Genomic DNA, 18,590 nt, shown 5'->3' on the forward strand with positions numbered 1-18,590 from the left:
TGTCACAGAGCTATTGACTGGCAAGGAAGGAATGATCCCTGGACCATAGCCTGCTCTGGAAAGCGCACACACAGGGCCACATGGAAGCTGGCTCTGCTCCCATTATGGATCTTACAGAAGTGATTTAACATCCTTTGGTTTTCCACAGAACCAAGAAACCACTTTCAGACTAGTGAGAGTAGGAAGAGGGCATGCATGGCAGGTGTGTGTGTGTGTGTGTGTGTCGGTGGTCCTGTTGCCCATGAATTTCCCGCAATGCTCACTCCCTTCATAGGAGTTCTCAGGCTTCCCCCAGCTTCAGAGGTTGCTCTCTAAAGCAAAGCTTCTCAAACTTTAATGTGCACACGAATCATCTGGGGAGCTTACTAAAACAAATGTTCTGTTTCAGTACATCTGGGATGGACTCCAAGATCTTGCATTTCTAATAAGCGTCCAGGTCATGCCAGTGCAGCTGGTCCCCAAGCCGCACTTTGAGAAGCCAAGTTTTAAAGAACACAAAATAGCTCCTCCTTTACTCAGTGATTTTGTATTTAGCACCTACCACGAGGTAGAAGGCAGCGTGCTAGCCCTGGAGGAACAGGAAAATGGGGAGAAATATGAAGATAAAGAAGACATAATTCTTTGCCTCAGATCAGCCAGATACGCCTAATTACTAGGTCTAACATTCTGTCTAAGTTGGCTTATTCTTACAATAACCTACAACCCTATGAAGTGCATATTGTTAATCTCTTTTAACAGGTAAGGAAGCTGGGGCGCATACAGCTAATTGTTTTGTCTAAAGGAGGAAGAGGAGGCAAGGAGATTTGAGCTGTGGTCTACTTGACTCCAAGGCCTGTGTCTTTCCCCCATGCACCTCTCTGACACCTGGTCTTGAACATCTCATCAAGTCTTCAATGACCACAAATGGGGCGGTGGCAGGGAAGAGGGAGGGAGCAGATTCTAGAACCTAGCAGCCTGCTCATGGGGCCTTCTACATATTTCAGGTAATATGTGGTCCCAATGTGGTAGATCAAACACTGCTCTCACTGGCAGACCTCAGCCATGATTATGGCCTGAACTTTGACATCAAACGGCCGTGTGACTTTGGATAAACCACTGCCCTCACCTGGACTCAGAGCTGGGTGCTCTGTACCTTCTCTACTCTCTGACAAAAGGTCTCCCAGGTTCCCTTTTTGTTATGTCCCCACTTGGGGTCCACCAGCCCAAACTTGTTAGCTCAGGACCAGGAGTTTCTGGAACTTTTCTGGAGTTTTTCCCCTTTTCCTTCCTAACATCACACGTGTCACTGAGCTCATACCCTCCCCCCATCTTACTGCAAAAACAGTAAGATGCACTCCCTTAGGGTGCCTGGGTGGCTCAGTCAGTTAGGTGTCTGCCTTCGACCTAGGTCATGATCCCAGGGTCCTGGGATCGAGCTCCACGCTGGGCTCCCTGCTCAGCAGGGAGTCTGCTTCTTCCTCTCTCTCTCTCTGTCCCTCCCCATCCTCATGCTCTCTCAAATGAATAAATAAAATCTTTGGGGGAGGGGGATTCTTTCCCTCCCCCAAGGAGAAGAGCCAAAGGAGACCGTAGGTATAGAGCAGAAGGGCCCCAGCTCAGGCCCCAGGAAGGTGGCACAGAGCACCTAATCCAGCACAGGCAGGGGCAGGCAGCTGCTCCCCAATACAGGGCTTCCCCGGAATAGTCCGCCTTATACCCCAGCACCCCTATGAGGGGAGTGCTATTATGTCCGCATTTTAAAAATGAGGAAACAGAGGCTTATAGTAGTCAAGAGACTGGCCCAAAGTCACACAGTTAGTAAGGATTAAGAGTTAACGTGCACAAAAACCCTTAGCAGAGCATCGAGCAAGTGGTAGATGAATGGTAACTCCAACACCTTATTTAAATGGCAGAGAGAGAGAGTGGGAGCCAGTTACCCTCATTCTCAGATACAAAAAACAGACAAGTTATAGGGAAAAGGCTCCCCTTAAGGACAAAGACCAGGCTTGGGACTGGCCATGCACGAGACGAAAACTGCTGAGGAGAGAAGGAAAAGAATCCTTGAGAAAGGGCATGGTAGGCTCCAAAGCACACACTGTGGAGGAAGAGGGGCTGTTCTGCAGAGGTGGCGACCATTAGTCACGCCGGGGGATGCAGCCCCAGGGCCCTTTGTCCTTCCTAGATGGCTGCTCCCCTCCAACCCCCCCCCCCCCCCCGCCCCGGCTCAGCCGCTCCATGTTTCGGCCGCCACACTCCCCGTCTGGGTAACGGAGCGTTATGAAGCATGTTGGAGGCCATCAATTAGTGCTTAACTGCGTGTTCACCGGGTTGTGTTTCCAAGGCTGCTCCACTCAGAGCCACGGCAGAGGTAAATCTTGCTCCTTCTCGTTGGACGGCTTGGAATTAAAATGCCGCCCAACATCTTCTCCCAAAGAAACGGAGATTGATGGGTCATTGTCAATATCAACGCATGTTGGCCATTATTTGTATGTCTCCTCGCTCCTTGGGACTGATTGCTATTTACTCTGAAAGATAAATGTGGCTTTATAACCACGAAGGTTGCTGGGAAGGATAGGCTTGAAAGTACATTTGTTTCTTCCCTTCGGGAGTTTTTCATTCCACCTCCTTCCTTCAGTGTAAGCCCCACCCTGCCCCCACCCCTTGGGTGGTCTTGATGTATCTGAGGCTCTGGAACAGAGACTCGAGAAGAAACCGGTCTGTCCTCAGCCTGGGCGCCAGTGTGACAACACACAGAGCCCTAGCACCTTTGTAGCGAGATTGCCTGTCTTACGGGCTGACACCACAAATACGGGATCTGGGGCCAGGGTTGAGAGCAACGAGGAGCTTTGCTTGAGGAGCGGTAGATGGGCCCGTCTTGAACACTTGTGGCCTTCTGTGTTGGTGGGTGGCCTGTGGAAACTGAGGCAGGGACTGCCTCACTTAGGTCGTGGTTCTGACAGTGACTCTCAAACTCAAGTCTGCATCCGAATTGCCAGGAGAGTTTGTGAAAGCAGATTTCTGGGCTTCTTTCCAGACCTCCTGATTCAGCAGGCCTAGGGTGGAGCCTGGGAATTTGCATTTCTAATGAGGTCCCAGGTGATGCTAATCCTGAGGCTGGTCCTGGTTCGGCTGCAGAACTGCCTTAGAACAAGAGTGAGAAGTATTTCAGGCCATGAGTGGGAGAGAGGAGGCTGCTGGCAGTGCTTGGCACTCTGGGTAAAGCAACATCTAAAGAGGAATTTTTATCATTTTGCTGGGCAATGTGTGATTTAAATCCTTTTCTATGAAATCTTCAGCTAAAGGTCAATTTTTAATAAGCTGTAAATTTGAGTCTATTCTAAAAATGCACTGAAGTGCTAATGAGTCTGGGATCACCCAGGCCACCCATAGGTGGTCTGCTCTACCTAGATTACTAAGAAGGTCATGGTCTGCCTACTGGAATGTTCCAGTAACTTTATTGGGTGACATTTGTGAGGCGATCCCTGGTGTTAATAACACAGCCCTCGGTGCCGGTTCCCACAAAATGGTCCCTAAGAGAATTTCCCTGCAATACTCAGGATTTGCTGGTGAAAGTGGGCCCAGGGCAATGAAGGTGCACAGTCTAAAGACTCTGAGAGTTTGGTGTTGAACACTAGAAAGTTGTTGGAGGCACGTGATAGCTTTTGCTGTGCATCAGGGGTCTTACCTTGTAAGTCATAAGGCTACGAGTGCCCCCAGGAAATGTGCTAAGAAGACTCATTGTGTACTGAAGCTAGGCTGACCCAAGCCCTCTCCATCGAAGGCCAGTGGACTGGGGCAGGTCATCACTTGGGATTCATTACTTGGAGGTGAGCGTCCCCAGAGCAGCCAGAGACCTAACTCTCACAGGATTGCGAGGCTGGTACTGCAGCAGAGGGTGCGGGTCGGATGGAAGAAAACCAACGTATTTCAATATGTGGAAAAGGCAGGGAAGAATATCCCATGATTGTATTAGTTGGGACTTTGGGGCACAAGGACAGAAATCCAACTCCAATTAACTTAAGGAGAAAGGAGATTTACTTATTCATGTCCAAAATATAGGCTTCCGGTACAGCTGGATTCATGCCTCTGATAAAGTCACCATGTCTCTGTTCTCTCACTTCCTCCTCCTCCTCTTCTTCCCCTGCTCTTTCTCCCTCTATTTAACCTCCCTCTCTGATGGCACTTGGGAGTCCCATGTTTCTTTGGTCCTAAAAGCTTAAAATTCCAGAGATTATAATATCATATAACTCTAGGAAATATTCCAGAAAGTACTCTGCTTGGCCAGGTGTTCACCCTTAAAGAGATGACTACAGCCAAAAGGATGGGACCACCAGTTGGCCACTTCTTGGATAGAATCAGCTGTACCCAAACCTGACTGAGCCCAATCCACAGGAAAAGAGCCCTTCCTCTAAAGGGGAGATTACAGCCAGACCAGAGGGGACTGGTTCCTGCTTACACACCTTCACTATGCACATTGGTCCCCTCCCGAAAGGTTTGCTGTAGCAGCTAATTCACCCAGGCAGAGCTGGCCTCAAGGGCATGGGGCAACTCCTGGTTACCTTGCAGACTCCATTGTTTGTAAGGCAGTGGACTTGCAGTTGGTTCTTTAACACAGAGAAGCACCAATGAGAGTTTCAAGCATCATTCCCTCCAGGGAAAGTAGTGAAATAAATAAAATCAATGAATAGGGGTGCCTGGGTGGCTCAATGGGTTAAAGCCTCTGCCTCTGGCTCTGGTCATGATCCCAGAGTCCTGGGATCAAGCCCCACATCGGGTTCTCTGCTCAGCAGGGAGCCTGCTTCCTCCTCTCTCTCTCTCTCTCTCTGCCTGCCTCTCTGCCTACTTGTGATCTCTGTCAAATAAATAAATTAATTAAATCTTTTTTAAAAAATCGATGAATAAATTTTTTTCTCAAGTTTGAGAACCGCTGCTCCATATATATATTTGATTCGATTTAAGTTCAAAGGCACCAGCTACTAGAAAAACAGAGACTTACAATACAGGGTTATTGATCAGTCTGAACCTAGGAGGGGATGAACCTGAAAACTGTTTTACAGCTCTCTCATCCCTGACATTGGCCACATACTGTCAAGCCATACTTTCCCATCCCTTACTAGCATCTTGGGCAGATTTCTTAACTTCTGGTCAGTTCTATCGTTATCGTTTAGTCTAATTTGTTATGACTTAATTCTAAAGCCTCAGTCTCACATCCGTTTGACATTCTTGCTGAGCTAGATTCAGAGAGAAGGTGTGATCTGAAGTAGGGAGGAGACATTTCTACTCTTTAATTCCTCTTACCACTGGGGCACTGTGGGACGTGATGGGAGAGCAGGGCTGGCTCTGGAATTATTCTCTGGGGGAGCTGTCCATGGAGTACAGGTGGGGGACACAGGTGTGGAGGACACTATTCTAATTGTTTGTGGTCTGTCTGGTCTCGGCTTACTCTAGGCCCATCTGCTGCAGGTGACCTTAGCTCCAGGATGATCCCACGAGGATGTGCTTTCGGAGGGTCCTATCAGTGCGAACCCATCCCATCTGTCATGGAGAAGGACAGCTGTGGCTCTCTTTGGCTTCTCCAGTGGTCCATGCCCTCCCATTCCGTACTCCTTTACAGAGCCTCAGAAACCACTGGGGTCTTCTTCCCGCTGCCGTCTTAGCGCTGAAGGGAACTGACATGAGGGAGTCCCTTGCCCTGAGTCTCTTCCTCCACCTTGCCTGAGCCTCCCTGTTCCCACAGAGCCCCACAAACTCCTGTAGACACAGGTCAGACTCTCCTCAAAACTCTATCCCCGCCACCACCAAGGTCAAGGGTCTCAACATCTCAGCAAGCGCCCAGCCTGGAGCAACGAGATGAGTGTTGCCTCCTACAGGCACCCTCACCTGCAGCCTCTGCAGGAAGGGATTCCGAAAAATGCCTCTGTAATGTGACCTCAAGATGAAGAGTCACAATGGGAGGGGCGGATGTGACTTACTTTCCCACTTTCTCCAACCTCCCTTCTCCTACTTACCCCTGCCATGTGCCAGAAGAGGATGGAGAATGGTAACTGGGTCTGCTTCTTTGGGAGTCTGGCCCCAGTGGCTGACAAGCCTCTTTAGAGAATATGGGTTATGGAACACCCCGTGTTTCCAGCAGAGGCTCTGCTGCCTGTTCTGCTCACTGTCCACTTACACTTACTGTTTGCAGCATGTTTTCACGTATATTGTCTCAGTTGACCTCACGGATATCCCGTGAGACATCTAACCCACAGGGAAAAAGGCTCAAGTCCAAGGTCACATAGTGCAGTGATGATGGTGGGATAGGAGCTCAGTGCTGCAGCCCCTGGGCCCCTGTCCTCTCCCTGCTATTCCATGCAGATGGCTCAGCATCACTTGTCTTGTGACTCTAGCAAACTTAAAACAACTAGCCAGAAAAACAGCTTGCTTCCCAAAGCCACTCAGCAGCTGGCAGTGGAAGGTTTGAGACAAGGGTTTACCTTAGAGAAAAGACCAGTTGGTTCAGATTGTGGGTCCTGACTGTTGTGTTCCGAGGCCAAGGCCACATGACTCCAGGGAACCTTGAGTTGGCTTCAGTCAGCCAGTTGCTCCTGCCTTCCTGGGGTGGGAGAGGCGGGCATTTATAAGTTGGCATTTCCAAAGCAGAGAACTGGGCATAAGCTGGAAGTGTTGACTGGCCAGACCCTGTGCTCTATTCCCAAAGAATATTCACCCAGGTCACACAGGGTCAGGACACCATCTGTGCCTTCTGGAAGGCTCCGTCTGGAATGACTCATTTCCCACATGGTGGGTAAAGGTTCATGGTTATACTCCCTATAGTGGCCAGAGTACATGGCCACTAATTTCCTAATTAACAGATGAGGTTGGAGCCCCTGCTACACACAAAAGGCCCCTTTCTTCAAGTTTAAGTAAAGACTTATGATGAGCATGAGACACTCCTAGGCCCTCACTCGGAGCAGAAGTTCCCCCCAGGGTTGGGAGGCGGTGAGGCCCCTCCCAGATGGGCTGGGATCATATTTCCCCACTGAAGATCAAATTCCTTACCCTTGACAGAGGCAGTGGTTACATTTTCAAGAAACTTGTGAGCTAACTGTTAAGCACAGCCATTATTTTTAAATTAAGCTATAAAAACTTACAATTAAATAAATGATGTTTAGAAACAACAGTGGTGGGGTGTCAGTCAGTTAGGCATCTAACTCTTAATTTCGGCTCAGGTCGTGATCTCGGGGTCGTGAGATGGAGCCCTACATCAGGCTCCACGCTTAGTGGGGTGTCTGCCTGAGATAATCTCTCTCCCTCTGCCTCTGTCCTTCCTCCCCTCTCAAATAAACACATCTTAAAAAAAAAAACAGTATTAAATACTCGCGGCTCCTCTGTTTCCAATTATTTTACTCCATTTTACTATTACCTCTGTTCTTAAGGTTATTGACATTTATCGACATCTTTGATGAAAATACTATATAAAGATGTGCTCAAGGTCATGTCTTTCCAGTTGCTAGTTAGCAACACCACTACTAGTAAATATTTTTCCCTTTGTAGGTCACATCATCAACGACACAACTTTGCCATTGTAACACAAAAGCAGCTACAGACAGTAGATAAATGAATGGACATGACCAGGTTCCAATAAAACTTTACTTACAAAACTAGGTGGTAGACCAGATATGGCAGGCCATACATGGCCAGCCCCCAGTTTGGACTTAAGAAAACCATGGAGAAAATGTTAATAATGAAGATTAAACATAAAAGTATATTGTGTCTCTAGTTATTGCAATTGTATATAAGACCAAAATGGAGGCAATATTGTCCCAGAATTCAAAAGCAATTACCTGACACAGCAAAGAAGTAGTTCACATTACTGCTGAACAATTGAAGTTCCAGTACACATCTTCACTGTCTCATTTTTTTCTCCCTTGTGAATGTAAATGAAAATATCAGCCACGGGTTGGCTAACGATGCAAAGTTCAACAGAAATCACTGAGAGCTTTCTGTGAGAATCAACTGGCTATGTGGAGTTTACAATAAAGTGTATGGGATATTTTATTATTATTTATAAATTTAAAATACACATCCTTGATATCAATCACATATACAATAAACACACACACACACACACACACACACACACACACACACATCTCCCCCAGGGAGCTGGTTGTTAAATATTCCCATCACACTATTGCCTGAGGGACATGTACATAGAGGCCTAACTGTCCAGAGCAGCCTACTTTGAAGACCAAAGGCAGAGTCCAGAGCCCAGGAAAGGGGAGTGATGTTAGGGATGGAGGGATGATCAGGAGGGCCCTCGAAAGTGGCATGGAAGGTTTCGTGGAGGACCGAGGGCCCTAAAGAACCATAAGACTAAAAACGAATGGTGAGTGGCTGCACTTGGAGCCGGTAAATAGTCTGAGTGAGGAATGGAGGTTCTAGAATGCCTTGATTTGAATGGGGCTACCCAAGATGGGCGTCAGCCCTGGGAAGCAGTGGGAATGACATGGGGGCTGGAGACATTTCATGATGTGGGAAAAAGCCAGTTACAAAATGGGTACCTTCATGTTAAGAATTTTTAATACATTAGAAGAAAACACACTTGGGGCCCCTGGGTAGTTCAGTGAGTTAAAGCCTCCCTTCAACTCAGGTCACAATCTCAGGGTCCTGAGATCAGGCCCTGCATCCGGCTCTCTGCTCAGCAGGGAGCCTGCTTTCTCCTCTCTCTCTGCCTGCCTCTCTGCCTACTTGTGATCTCTGTCAAATAAATAAATCTTTTAAAAAGAAGAAGAAGAAGAAAACACACTTAAATGTGAATAGCTCTGGGTTATCAGATTATAACTGAATTTGGGTTTTGTGCTTAATACTTTTTGGTACCTTCCTCTTATTCCGAAGTGGTGTGTATTGCTTTGATAATCATGAAAAAAGAAGTTTTCTCGTATGGGTGGCAAAAAGCAGGCAGCCCTAGAGCACAAGACCATGCCTGAAGCCACAGTCAGGGACAGGGACCCCTGAGGGCAGGTGCAGATGAGGGGTGTAGTGGAGCCCGGGGGGCGGGGGTGCACCTCCCTGGGAGGATCACAGGAGCACATGGACGACCACCACTGATGCCCCCACCCCTGTGTGCCCACAGTAGCCCTGTCTACACAGGGCCTCTGCCCTACCCTTAGCCTCCTGGAGATGTCTTCTGTCTCTCTTTCTCCCCGAGTACTACTTTGCAAAAGTGTCCCCTCCCCATTCACAAAGCAGAACAAATTGGGAACAAGAGATTCTCTGTCTTTTCAGGGCTTTCTCATTGCTGTTTTCCCAACTGAAGAAGTATGTATTTTTTTAAAGTGTACCTGATTCACAGACTTGGAAAATTGGAAGGGCTCCTAGAGAACATCTAGTCCAACTCATTTCTTTTGCTAATAAGGAAATAGAAACCAAGAAGGTCAAGTGGCATATCCAAGGGTCCAGAGCAAGGTGGAAACTGGTCTCCAGCAGAGATGACATCCAGGGCCTGGCACCTTTTTCTCATCATCCAAGCACTATCAAATGAACCTCAGAGGCTCACGGCCAGGTAGTGTGAGCTGAGCAGCCCTGGGCATCAGAGCATGGAAGATCCTAATTCTTCTTTAAGCTTACCCATGGAAAGCAAGATTGCCTACAAATCCTCCAGCTTATTAGACGCCACTTGCTTCTCCAGGGTAGGCCACAGCAGCTGAGCTCTCTCCCCCATTGTAGACCACACACCCAGAATATCTCCCTCAATGCATCAGCCTCCCCACCCACAGTGGATGAGATCTTCAAAGCTGTCTTCTCCCCAAAGTCTTTCAACGATGAAGGTCATGTCATTTTTGGGTTCAGTCCCCTTCATGGTTAATATCTTTATTGGCCAAGCCAGCCAGATAAACCCATTTGGTAATCAAAAGGGTGAAAAACACTGGCTTGGTCATTTTCTCCAAATAAAATTGACCAAAGTGGATATAAGGTATGGGTTTTCACCTTGTGCTTCTATACCTGGCAGCTTTTGCTGTCCACACAGTTCCTTTTCCTCTTCCTCCTGTACCAAAGCCCATGTCTTCATCCCGCCAAGGCTGCCGGCTCCTTGGGTATGTTGTGCACGTCCTTCTGTACTGTGTACGCCATGTTGTTAGTCTGAAATGATATGCTCCTGGACTGCAGGGGACATACCGGTTTATGCGTTTTCTTTTTTTTTTTTTTTAAAGATTTTATTTATTTGACAGACAGAGATCACAGGTAGGCAGAGAGGCAGCCAGAGAGAGAGGAAGGGAAGCAGGCTCCCCGCTGAGCAGAGAGCCCGATGTGGGGCTCAATCCCAGGACTCTGGGATCATGACCCGAGCCGAAAGCAGAGGCTTCAACCCACTGAGCCACCCAGGTGCCCCGGTTTATGCGTTTTCTGATCAGGAGCATCTGGAGCTGGAGGATTAAGAAATACATTTTCATGAGCTGGATAATAACAAAAATTAAATGGCAACAGTCCTTGCTGTCCCCAGTAGCTGGAGAGCTTTAAAAAATAATAATAAGTACTTATTTTAGTTTTTTACTCCTACAGAGACAGGGAAAATTCCAAAGAAAAATTTGTGCCCATCTATCTTGTGCCATGCTTCTTCAAAGGAGAGTAAAATTTTGAACAGTGTCATCGGGAAGAGCTTACTAAATGTGAAGCTTACAAAATGACCATGGGAGTCGGGGCATGGACTTCCCCCAGCAAGGTTGGCTTCTGCTCTGGCTGGAATCACTGAGTCTCCCCACCATGACCCTCTACCTCATGCAGTGAAAGCGTAACCCAGGCAGATTAAAGCCAACAACATGAACAATGTGGTTTGTTCTTCATACCCGTGTGCACGGTCTTGTTGCCATTTCCAACAGGAAGCTCATCCCCATCCCTGGTCTTTCTGTCAAGTCAAAACACCTAGGACAACACCTTCTAAAGACTGTGTCTTTTGAGGCTTTCCCATCTCCCAGTCCTCTGTCTTGGGTACATTTAGCTCTTAGACCAGCTTTCTCCCAGAGCCAAGTCCTACTACTCTTGGTTCCTTTCCCCATGAGGAAAGCTCAGACATCAAAGAACTCCATTCTGATGCTCTTTCCAGTAGAATCTGGGTCATCCTTATGTTCTGGGAATTACACACCCAGTACCACCCATCTCTGTCACTTGTCCTTGACTCCCATGTTCCAGCAGAATGGGGACTATGGGAGTTACAGAACCTTCTGAGGAGGCCCCTTGCCAACTATCTCTCTGGTCTTTAATAGATGGTTTAGATGTGCATTAGATCGACCCCAATAACACCACTGAGGTCCTTACATCCATGGCTTTATTATTTTTGTTTTATTTTTTTAAGCTTTTTAAAAAGATTTTATATATTTGACAGAGAGAGAGCGCTCATGTGCACACAAGCGGGGGGTGGGGGCAGGCAGAGGCAGAGGGAGAAGCAGACTCCCCACTGAGCAGAGAGTCTGATGAGGGACTCGATTCCAGGATCCTGGGATCATTGCCTGAGCTGAAGGCAGATGCTTAGCTCACAGAGCCCCTCAGGAGCCTGTATGACTTTATTATTTTTCTAATGAATATTTAAGAGGAAAATTTACTAGACCGTATAATGGTCAGAAGGCCATAAATCTCCCTTTGGCAATGGATGCAATACGTTCTAGGAGGGAGAGGTGGAGGACTCACTTCAGATTTCTTAGATGACATTGGTATCTTTGAGCTCTGCTGGACAGCACCAACTTTTAGTCATTGAAAGCCAGCGGCCTAGTAGACATTAGGCAGGGCTGGCCTCTCTCAGCCCAAGAAAACCGCTTTGAATTCTAGTCAGAAATCTAGTGGCCAACTTTGACCTCTCCCAGCAAGCAGGGTGTGCACAGGAAGCTTCTCCTTAGAGGGACAAACAGTCTCTGGAGAGGTTGGATTTTAGGCCTTTGTTTGAGTGGGACCATCTTTTCACAGCCTTTGAAGAACCGGCTTCATTGTTTTTTTGGTTTTGCTTTTTTTGTTTTTTTCCTTCTGGGAACCCTTTTAGAAAGTTAACAATAAATACCTGTGTACATAAAGCAAAGCCAAATGACATAACTAGTCCCAGGCTTGGTCCAGGTTTTCTGGAAAGCCACAGTTTCCAGAGGAAGTTGCACCCACTCCTAAAAACAGAGAAAATAAATGAGATGACAGCCCACCATCAAACAGGTGTTTTGTATTCCCTCTAAGGAGATTTTCACATTTATGGGAAAACAAATAAACATCTCCCCGAACTGGGCTTGGCCCATAAGGAAGTAGAAAGCAGCCCTGGGCTCTGCGCCACTTTCTGGCCGCCTTTGCTGCTGCTGCAGGAAGGAACTGGGAGCGCACGCCCCCTTCCCAGGGGCGCCTGAATAGACCAGATACTGGCTCCCTTTACTCTTCAGGGAGGGGCCAAGTTATCTTAGAGCCTCATGGCCCTGTGCACGCAGCGCGGCTTCCTCCTTGGCACGAAGGCCCTGGGCGGCCCTGGGCAAGGCCCTTGGGTTCCCGTGATACAGAGCAAGAGTGAGATGTGAGGACAGCTGGCTGTACTTGACAAGAAGAGCTCGTGGGGCAGGGGGTGGTGCAGAGCTATCGGGGTGACAGGGGCCTGGAACAAGGAAAGGGGAAAAAGGCTCAGAGAGGAGGCAGTATGTGCGAACAGTCCTGGCGGGCTCTTGGGGCCAGGGACCACCCACCTAGCTGGAGAGAAGGGGCTTGAACCTTCCAGAGCCTTCTAGTCACAGTGACTTTCTTGGCATGCCTCCTCCCCTCCCTGGTTAAAATTCCCTTAAATTCCAGATTTCAGCTCCATCTTAACATTCCCGCCCCTCTACACCTGCTTCCCACGGTTGTCCCTGCTCCCGGAAGTTCTGGACTGGGTTCTGCTCCCTTGTCCCCTCTCCTACACATCCAGCGTCCACACCTCATCATCCGAGCCCAAAGCCGAGTGTCATCCCTCTGCCCCTGGAGTTAGGCCCCTTCCTCTCTTCTTCCATCATTTCCACCTGCTTCTGGCCTGTATCACACTGTAGTCGCATCTCTGGTCGGCTTGTTCATATTTCCACCTCCCCTATCAGACTGTGAGCCCTTGGGACTAAGGCTCAGCCTATGCATAGTGCGTGGCCTATAGTGGGTATGGGGGAAATGATGAGTGACTTAACATGACTGATGGGTTAATTGGTTTAATTCATTCATTGACATCCGGGTCCAGGACAAGGGTCCTCTGGCTCCGACCCCACCCTATCTCACTAAAAAGGGTGACATTTAGTATTTGCCATAAAGGCTTTCTGCATCCTCCCTGGAAAGTGGGCACCAGGGGTCCCCTTTTTGCCTTGTCTACGATCTATCAGTTTAGACACACACGCTCTTACAGCTGAATGTGCACACACACACACACACACACACACACACGTACACACACACACACACACACACACACACACACACACACATACCCTTCTTCCCTAACTGCCCCCCAGATGAAAGCCAGAGAAATGAATGCCCCCTCCCTGCCCTGTCCTAGACTTCCAGACAGATGAGTTCTAAGCACGAGAGGCAGGACCCTCCCCAGGCAGGCAAGCACCTGGGAAGTAAGGCTCAGTGGGCAGGCTAACCACCAAGTTGGCTTTCTCTCCAAAGCGGCAGCTCTTGGCTTCCCTGTCCTATGTGGGAGGGGCCCGGCCCTGCCTCTGGGGTGGCTCCAGATCATTCTCCCCCAACCCCACCCTGCCCCAGGCAGCACTGAAGGGAAGATGTGCACTGAGCCCTGGCCTCTGCAGGCTCAGGCAGAGGGAGCAGGCCCGCAGAACCCCCTCGAGGCCACCCCAGCCCTGCTCCCCCGCGGGGCCCTGCCTGCCAAGACAGGTCAGTGGAGTTATTCTTGGTCCCCATTAGCACTTGCACAAGTTCTGGAATTAATCCTGTATTGCTAAGTGGCCCCAGACTGCTGCCGCCTCAGCCCTGCTTTTGAAGTCATTGTGCCAGAGTCCGGGGAGGGGCCCCACTCCTTCCTCCCCGCAGGGACCTACCAGGGCCACAGTGCTGTAGACAGTGGAAGCCGGGAGCCAGTCCCCCAGGGACGGACGACACGCTGCGGCAGGAGCCCCCCTGCCGGACTACCATGCTCGTGTCCCTGTGGACCGCTGGGATGAGGAGACCGACCTGCGTCATTTGTCCCAGGGTCCTGATGACAGCCACTGGCTCTGAGCAGAGCACTACCAGGTCCCCGCAGTCTCTCCCGTCTCAGTGCACTCCTTGACCTCCGGAAAGGGGCTCAGCCCCCCAACACTTATTGCTAACACCTCTCCTGCCCCCTCAAAGGATAAAAACTGATCGCCTAGGGGAGCGGACTCTGATGAGTAAAAAAGCACGTCGCCGTGACTCTCTGGGCCACAGAAAACTCTCTGCGCTGTCACTACACTCCAGCAGGTAGTTGGAGGGAGGGACAGAAGACCCTTACCCATCACAGCTGATAGGTGCCAAAGAGCTGCCTGAAGGTTGCTTTAACCATGAAGAGCAAAGGACGGGCTCGCAGGCTGCACCCGTTCCCCCTGGGCCCTGAGCAGGAGCCACCACCGGCTCATCTCACACAGACGCTGGGGGAACCGAGGGTACGAAAGAAGGGCTTCCAAGGGTCTTGGGCCAGCATCTCCTCACAAGCAAAACAGACAGAGCTGGCCTCTGTGGGGGCGGGGGACGGCTGTGGCAGCCCCGGAGACCAGCAACCCGGGAGACTCCTTGTCCTTGTACTACATCTGGCCGGGCCCTGTGCCAGGCTGTCCTGTGTGTCTGAGAGACAAGAGGAAAGTCATCCATTTCTCGCCCAGGGGAAGCATGGTAGGACTCGCCCAGAAACATCACGCCCTCAGCCCCACCACAGCCCTCCCCGTCTTCGCTCACTACCATCACACACACACACACACACACACACGCACACACACAGAGGCAATGTCCCAGCCCTGACCACCATCCCAACATCCTTTACCTTTTCTCTCCAGGTTGCCTAGAGGCCATGTTGCCTCAGGGCCTGCAGTGGCTCATCCCAGTGTCCACAGGGGTGGGGGTGGGGGCACTCAGATTCCCCACGTCCACCCCCAGCCTCATTACACTACTTCACCTGAGGATGAGCTTTTTTTTTTTTTTTTTAAGATTTTATGTATTTATTTGAGGTGGGAGGAGAGAGCGAGAACAAGAGAAGGGGACTGAGAAGCAGACTCCCTGCTGAGCAGGGAGTTGGACATGGGGCTCGATCCCAGGACCCCAGGATCATGACCTGAGTCCAAGGCAGACACTTAACTGACTGAGCCCCCCAGGCGTCCCCTGAGGATGAGTTTAAACCAACAAATAATAACCCCTTTCTGCCTTATTATTCATCTCTCCAACCATCCTCCTCTTAGTCCTTCTCAACACTTGCTTCAAAAGGTGGACACCCCCTGCTTCACTCCTCTGGGCTTCCTTGTCTGAGGCTCCATCCATTTGCTGAGATCTGACCTGGGCCTCCCCTTCCCAAGGAGACTTCCGATCCACCCCCTTCTCTGACACTGTTACTCATGGCTAAGCCTTACTAAGCACTTACCAGGCGGGACAGGTGCTAACCTCATCTGCAAGAACCCTTGTCTTTCATCTCGATGACCTCAGGGCCCGCATTCATTCCACGAGGAAACTAGGCTTTGAGAAGAGGATGGTGAGGTGCAGATGGGAGTGGGACTTGGAGCTCTGGCACCGACCGCCTTGGGGAGGCCCAAGCTCCGTGCATCAGTGTCCGCTTCTAATCACTCTGCTATGGAGGGGAGATAAGGAGACACCCCCATAGAGCATATGCCGCTTCCCTGGTCGGCCCCACTATCACTTTACTACCTGTCTAGCACCTTGTCCTGTCCTCGCAGGCAGCTGTCTGTGCCCGTGAGAGGGTCAGTACCTTTGAGGGGAGGCTGCCTTCCTACAACCTGGAGAGCCACTCCCAGGGCAAGTGCCATCAATCTTCCAACCGCTGATTGAAGTCTTCAAATGGGAGCATCCCCCCAAATGCTTTTGCCGCTCTAGGAGTCTATGCCCTAGACCAAATCCAGCTTTTGGAATCTGCTCTGCTCTTTCCTTTCCCACTCTCTTGCTGTGGGGTGTCCATAAGGTGACAACCCAAACAACCCCAACTTCTTGCCCACGGCTCACCCTCAAGCTATGGCACCTGCTACATTTCCCTGCTCAGAGCCCCTGCAAGCACCCCAGGGTCAGCCACTCTCCCCCTCTCATGAGGAGAGCATCTCTCCTCCTCCTGGAGGCTGCCCCGCATTCATCTCATCTCCTCCACTCCCTTCTCTCCAAGGCCTCCCCTGCCCTCTCCCTCAGCGACCCGGCGCTGGGTACCTACCCTACCCACCAGCTTCCCCAGCTTCCCATCGCTCTCTCTCGGGGACCCTCACCTGCTTTGCTCCTCTGGCAACAAACATCAAAGAAAGGCACTCATTCATCTCTGAACATTTAATTTCCCAGGACATCGAGCTTGACTCTCAAAATATGAGGTCAATACAAACACAATCATTTAAATGGCCTGATATTAAACGCTTCTGACCCAAAGAGTAAAAAGCTTTTGGAGCGATCGTTCCATTGATACGAGAGTCACAATGACAGGTTTCAGAGATGAAAGTAATGGATCAGAAAATAGAACTGTAGAGAAGGCACAGATGAAAGGCAAATAACCCCATCTGAAATCCAAAGCTTTCACTTGAGGGGGAGAAATTGCCAAAAGCACGGTTTGGGGTTAAAGGGATCATGACAGGGAGCATACACTTGCTGCCTGCTTGAGTTTTCATCCTGCCCGTATGTGTGTCCCTTTCCACCTTGAAGTGGTGTGGCCTTCGTTGTGGCCGATGTGCTGGCCGGTGACGCCTGTCATGTCAGCGCCACGGGCGCTGCCCGAGTGAACCAACGGCCTCCGAGAGAGAGAGCCCAGCTCCCCAGCCACCTGGTGAACCGAACCAGATACCAGCCTGCTCTCCCACATCACTAGACTCCAGCAGAACTTCTCACTGAAAAAGCAGGTAACGACGAACAACTAGTACAAACAAAGCATTTTGTTTCGAGCTAGATTTAAAGACACGCAAGCATTAAGCATCTGAAATGCTGTGTTTTTTAGCTGTTATTCACCTCAAACGAAGCCCGTCCTTGAGTCCTCTCACATTTCTGCAGAAGGCAACTTTTCTAAGAAGGCAGGCTTCTTGGGGTCAGTCCCTTCCAGGTTTCTTGTTTTTCCAGAAATTTCTGTGGCTTCATCAGGCATCAAAACAGGTAGGGTCCTTCTCCTCCTTTATCTTTGAAGTCCAAATAAAAGAACATCACTACTGGTTTGCAGTGGAGTAAAGAAAAACCCCATTCTTGAAGGCCTATCACTTCACTTTGGGGCTCCTCCAGCGACCAGAGAATGAAAAAGATTCTCTGTCGCATATGCCTTACATTTGCCCGTGTCACTCTTGTCCTTCCAATCAGAAGAGGTTGTTTATTGCCTCCCTACCCTCAGCTCTTTGCCCTTTGGAGCAGGATGTGTTTATTGATCGATTTTTACTTACAACTGGTACTTAGGATTTGCAACAGTTTTTAAACTTGGTTTCTGACACAGACTGTGCTCTTACATAGTCCTAATGAAGACTTAAGATTTAAAAGATCACATTTAGAGAGAAGTCCATGAAATTCCAAGGGAACAATGGAAATGATTTTAAATGGGAAATTAAAGTGATCCATTAGGGGCGCCTGGGTGGCTCAGTGGATTAAGCCGCTGCCTTCGGCTCAGGTCACGATCTCAGGGTCGTGGGATCGAGCCCCACACTGGGCTTTCTGCTCAGCGGGGAGCCTGCTTCCCCCTCTCTCTCTGCCTGCCTCTCTGCCTACTTGTGATCTCTGTCTGTCAGAGGGAGGGAGAAAGCAAAGAACTTAGACCAGACATCCTCACTCCTGGGAAATCAGCTATCATGGGAAGGTTCAAACAAGTCCTGGGGGTCCAGGGACCGGGAGGTTAGTCTGAAGGGTCAGTCATCACAAATAACACATCTGAAGAGTGATGTCTGTCCTCTGTCACCATCTCTATTCTCTCCGGTGTGTGGTCAATCTAGGTATAGTGCCCAGGAAAGTAGAGAGAGAATCATAGACCCCAGTGTCTATCACTTGTTTTTTTAAGATTTTATTTATTTTTTTGACAGTGAGAGGGAGATAGAGTGAGAGAGCACAAGCAGGGGGAGCAGCAGGCAGAGAGAGAAGCAGGCTCCCCACTGAGCAGGAAGCCCAACGTGGAGCTCGATCCCAGGACCCTGGGTTCATGACCTGAGCCAAAGGCAGACGCTTAACCGACTGAGTCCCCTGGGCGCCCCCTCACCACTTCTAATGAACACCGGAACAGAGGAGGGAGATCTCCTGATGGAAATCTCAAAATCCTCAGAAGTCCTATCAAGCCCCATCGCTGATGATGGAATTCCAGTTCTAAGATAAGAAGACTTTGTCCCCAAATCAACAGATGCTTGGGCTGTCATCATTTTGCTTATTTTAAACTCATTTGTGATTTCACTGTAAAGTCCCGTCTGTGTGATTAATAGGAATCACTTATATAAGATTACTTGGAAAATCTTCCTAGTCATGAG

General features: G+C 49.5%; 1 protein-coding gene and 1 long non-coding RNA gene across 2 annotated transcripts in view; one reads left to right on the plus strand and one right to left on the minus strand.

The window, feature by feature from the left end:
• Positions 1-18,590, plus strand: part of LIPC (lipase C, hepatic type) — a 128,554-nt gene that overhangs the window by 14,131 nt on the left and 95,833 nt on the right. The window lies entirely within an intron of this gene.
• LOC123944581 lies at positions 11,422-17,359 on the minus strand. Its single transcript, XR_006818815.1, has 3 exons — positions 17,110-17,359; positions 15,542-15,745; positions 11,422-12,104 (listed from the first exon to the last, which is right to left on the minus strand). It is a non-coding gene; the product is annotated as an uncharacterized LOC123944581 (long non-coding RNA).

The sequence above is a fragment of the Meles meles genome, chromosome 6 (genome assembly GCF_922984935.1).
Source record: "Meles meles chromosome 6, mMelMel3.1 paternal haplotype, whole genome shotgun sequence".
NCBI classification, from domain to species: domain Eukaryota; kingdom Metazoa; phylum Chordata; class Mammalia; order Carnivora; family Mustelidae; genus Meles; species Meles meles.